This window comes from Zea mays, chromosome 3 (genome assembly GCF_902167145.1).
Source record: "Zea mays cultivar B73 chromosome 3, Zm-B73-REFERENCE-NAM-5.0, whole genome shotgun sequence".
In the NCBI taxonomy this organism is placed as follows: Eukaryota; Viridiplantae; Streptophyta; class Magnoliopsida; order Poales; family Poaceae; genus Zea; species Zea mays.
This window is the reverse complement of record NC_050098.1, coordinates 13,132,851-13,137,909: the sequence shown is the minus strand read 5'-3', so window position 1 is coordinate 13,137,909 and position 5,059 is coordinate 13,132,851.

Sequence of the window (5,059 nt, the reverse complement as noted above, 5' to 3'; positions counted from 1 at the left end):
AGCTTTTTAAAGAAAAAACTTATTACATTTTACAATACTACTAATTTAAATTATTACAACTTATTCAACCACGAAAATACTAATTTAGATGTTGTTGGTATTGAGCCCACATTTCTTGGGCGATGGTATCTCTTAAAGCATTGCCTTGTGTAGTGCCTGGGTCACTCATTTGATCACCACTTGGTAGAGCAACAAAGTTTGATGGATCAATATTATCCGGCTGATGATCTAACCAATCTTCATCACCATGAAGTGATCGGATTAGATTGTGGAAGATGGCAGCAGCTATAGGTATCTTTACTTGGTTTTCCAGTGTGTGGAACGTGGCAACTTTGAGAATGGGGAAGAGCTTTTTAAGCACCCCCAAAGCCCTTCCCACATGGTTCCTCAGAAGTGCGTGGCGATGGTTGAAGAGCTCCTTCGGGTTCTGTGGTCTTCGATGTCCAACCCCAAATTCCTTCAAGTGGTACCGAGCTCCTCGGTATGGAGCAAGAAAAGATGGAGTATTTGCATACCCTCCGTCAACTAGATAGAATTTTCCTGGAGGTACCTAGAAACCCTTGCTCATAGCTGATCTTAGCACTCTAGAATCTGTGGCCGATCCCTCCCATCCATTAGAAACAAAAGTGATATTGGGATCGAAATCACATGCCACCATCACATTTATGCTTAGTGTTCCTTTCCTATTTCGAAAAGGAGAATGTTTATCGGGAGATATGGAAATAGGAATGTGAGTTCCATCAATGGCACCAAGACAATTCTTGAAGAATGGATAGAATCTAGGATTATCTTGGATTTTTTGATGCACTTGATTAGGATCAGGAGGCTGAATGAAGCGACGAGATAGGACAAGAATGACCTTATTGAAGAAGTGGTTGATGTGATGATGGAAGGTGTCATTACTGTGCCCAAAATACACTTGGAGATCCTGATATGAGGCGTTGCGACTTAGCATGTATAAGAAGAACCCCAACTTATCCTCGACCGTGATCCTTGTATCAACAATGATCCTTCTCCTTCTAAGATAAGTTGCAAGCTCTCTGAAGATGTGTGGTTCCATCCGAAATGTAACTTGACAGTTCTTGACATGTCCCCCGAGGAGTTGACAAACCTTAATCTCGCCTGTCTCATCTGAGGTATGACGTTTCTTCTTTTGTCCCCCACCTCTAGTAGAACCCATCAGATATAAGGCGGGGAAAATAAATAACATCATGTCATCATCTTCTTCTTCCCTTCTCTTTCTAATATGATCCCGCAATGAGATACTCATTGTAGAACTAAATAATATAGACTTGTCGTCAGATATAAGATGAATATAAAAATAGAATTAAAGCAAACCATGTATAGATTGAAAAGTACAAGTAATAAGGACTAAAGCAAACTACTACGGACTAAAGCAAACTATGTATACATAGACATAATTCAGTACCTTTTGGAGTTGGTAACGGATCCCAAGAAGGAGGAGGTTCGCCTTCCCCAACTCTAATCGGTGTTGTAGGGATCTACATGTAACAAAAGTGAAATAAGGAGCTGACATACATGATCCTAAAGTGTACAATTAATTCATGAAGTAATAATTCTCTGAGGGACTCAAACACATGAATATAGGCACACAAATGAATCAGGACAAATGAAAAAAAATATTTATACAAAAAGCGAATGATTATGGATGCAACAAATGGAGGTCTGTAAGGTTCATATTTAGCTCAAAAATTGGATTCTGTTGAATAATATACTAGATAAGGTTGTGCACAAGCACAAACAAATTGGCACCGCTAAGAAAGGCCATATTGATCTTCTTCAATGCATTGTACCAATTAAAGCTTCAGCAGTTTCTGTTGATGCTGGCTAACTGCTGCTGAACAAGAACAATGTGATGATGTTCAGACGTGCTGACAACCAACTAAATCTCCGTAGTAGTACAGGGACGGAGCCAAAAAAACTTTAATAGAGACCGAACTAAACTATTGTAGAGAAGTCCTTTCTACAACTAAAGCTCCGTAGCGTTGTACTAATAACCAATGGCAACACAAGTACACAACGTTGGCTAGGTGCCATGTAGCAGAATTTGCTTGTAGAAGAGTACAGAGCATGCATCCATGGCGAACGAAGGCCATGGACGAGCATCCTGACCACCCGCGCGTCCAGAGCATGCAGATGGCGGCGAACTCGGCCAGGGCCTCGGCGAGCATCCCGGCCTTGCCCTTGGCGACGAGCATCCTGACGAGCGCGGCCACCCGCGCGTCCAGCTGCTGCCCCTCGACCGTCACGGCAGCCTCGACCGCGGCAGCGCCCTCTTCCAGGGGCCGCTCTAGCCGGAGGAGAAGGGGTGCGCCATGGATCCAGACGAGCACACGCGGAGAACCTGACCACGCAAAGGATGAGCGCGACGAGAGCTTACTGGTGAGAAGGCAGCGGGGAGGGTGGCCGTCGTCGCTGCTTCGCGCCGTCACGCCATCACCTGGCGCCGTCGTCTCTTCGCCTCCTCCGCCGCCAGGGTTACGGATTGGATCCGGACGCCACCAGACGAGGATTAATGCCGGACAGTGGTGGAAGAAAAAAAGTCCAAACCGGGCCAATTCGAAACCAGTCCATTTCTTCCCAGCCTTAAACGAACATCTTTTGGATGGACGGTCCAATTCGAAACCAGACTATTTCTTTCCCCTGGAACCAGGCCCGGAACGCGCCCAACAGGCCAAAACGAACTCGCCCTAAGGGAGATCTAAACTGAAATCATTCGACGTCTGGGTCAAGAACAGTATTATTTCTCGGATGGATAATTTCGTGGGTGAACACTTCTCATTTGTCCCTCTCGTTTTCCAGAAACCAGACGCTCAAGATCTTGAATCTGTTCTTGACCTGCAATCAGTGGAATCAAAATGGGATCTGTGAAATGAAAAAGTGATTGTTTTAGTTGGTGATGACTAGGTTTCTCTCGCCGATGAACTTGACGGCCTAGATTAAGTCTACAAATAAAAAAAAATGGTACTATTAATTGTAGCTAATTCTGTGAGACCTCGTTGGTATTAAAAGATATGCGGTCACCTCAAAATGTTTATAGCGGTAGTCCGAGGGTGAGAGTGGTCTGCAGCTAAGGGCTTGTTCGTTTGTGCCGAATTGGTGGGTCGGAACAATTCCTAACCGGATTGCTTCTCTAATTTATATAAACTTTGATTAGCTGGAACGATTCTGGGTCCAATCCGACGCAAACGAACAAGGCCTAAGGGATATCGAATCTGGATTCTGCCTTACCTTTCCGATTCCCCATCCGCGCACAGTCCATTTCCTTTCTCATTCTCCCTTCCCCATAAAATCCATTCTCACATACATCTCACGCCTATCTAAAATTAAACTAAAAAAACAGGCCCCAAGGGGATTCAAACCCGCGACTCCTCAAGTAAGTGTGCTCGTAGCTACCACTACACCATATGTGTGTTTATGTCTACATTTATTATAGTAAAAACATATACTACATCTCTTCCGAAGCCCATCTGCTACCCTTCCACAATGTGTATCAGTAGATAAGTATCACCGAGATTATTAAATTATAATTTTGGATTGAGGGAGTAGTATTTAAAGAAGAGCCTTGCATGCAATTTCTTTTGTTTGAATAATGTTTGCAACTTAAATTCTTTTTTTCATGTGTGACATTTATTCTCCGTAATATTTTTCCATGGATCTGACTTATAAGTCATTTTCATAAACCAATGCCAAAGATGAATCCATGTTTCTTACTTGGAAACCCCGAACAAACACCACTAGCACGAGGCGCTCGCGTTGGCGTCGCTCATCGACAACGAGAAGAAACTTGGCGACTGCCAGTTCGACCTCTGGAAGCAGTCCTACGTGGCCCATGCGCCGCTGTGTACGGCAAGCTCCGGCGCAGCCGCCGCTTGGATGCGGTCCAGAGCGGCTGCACCGCGCTGACCATCGTCAAACATGGGGACCTCATGGTCGTCGCCAATGCCGACGATTCTCGGGTTGTTCTGGGCACCGCAAACCGACGACGGCGCCATCACGCCGTCCAGCTCATCATCCACCTGAAGCCCAACCTGCCACGTAAGTCACTACTAACCGGCCATGAATTCTTGTGCGTTGAGATGACGGCCATTGTTGATGTTGTGTGAGTGTTCTCGAACAAGATGTATGTAGAGGAGTAGCACATCCGGTGGTGCAACGACCAGGTGTACTACCTCACTGATGAGCCCGGGGTGCACTTCATTTGGCAGCCCAGCCAAGAGTCATAGGTACTCACCATATCGCGCGCGTTCGATGACTACTATATCAAGGATTGTGGCGTTATCTCGGCGCCAGAGGTGAGCAGAGGAGGACCGACAACAATGACCACTCGCCATCGTCGGGGTAGCTTTTGTGCCGGCCTACCTTTAATTCTCTTCGCAAACACACACTTGCATTTTTTGTTTAAGAAAAAGGGTGTATGGTGGTGCGTGTCTGATGACTAACGATGTACGACGGAACTTCTACCGACAGGTGTGGCATGTGCTCTCCAATGATGAGACCATGCAAATCATAACATATATCGAAGTCTGCGTGATACTGATGTTTACAATGTAGTAGTGAAACAACTAAATTAAAATAACAAAATTTATGTATGGCTAGGATCACAAATGGATTATGAAACATTTTCTTATAACAATATAAGGCACATTTTGTATATAAGTTATAATGGTATTATATGTTTCCGTTGCAACGCACGGGTACTCACCTATTATACCTAAAAATACACAATCCTAGGACCTATATAAGTACACACGCGCAACTAAGCACCACTGAAATATTAGAGGGAGTAAACCCTCTTGTGAGAAATCCTAGGACAAACAGAGCTCAAATCCAAGAGCTGCCATTCCGCAACCGGAAACAGACCAACCAAGCTATGGCTCGATCCCCTGGTCTTTTCCTTTCTTTTCTATACAAGATAGAGAGGAAGAACAATAACTTCTCCTTGTTTTGGTTAGGAAGAAGAAGCACTACAAGATCATTCTCAGTGAGGCCTTGTTCGGTTCTACCCCAATCCATATGGATTGAGGGGGATTGAGGG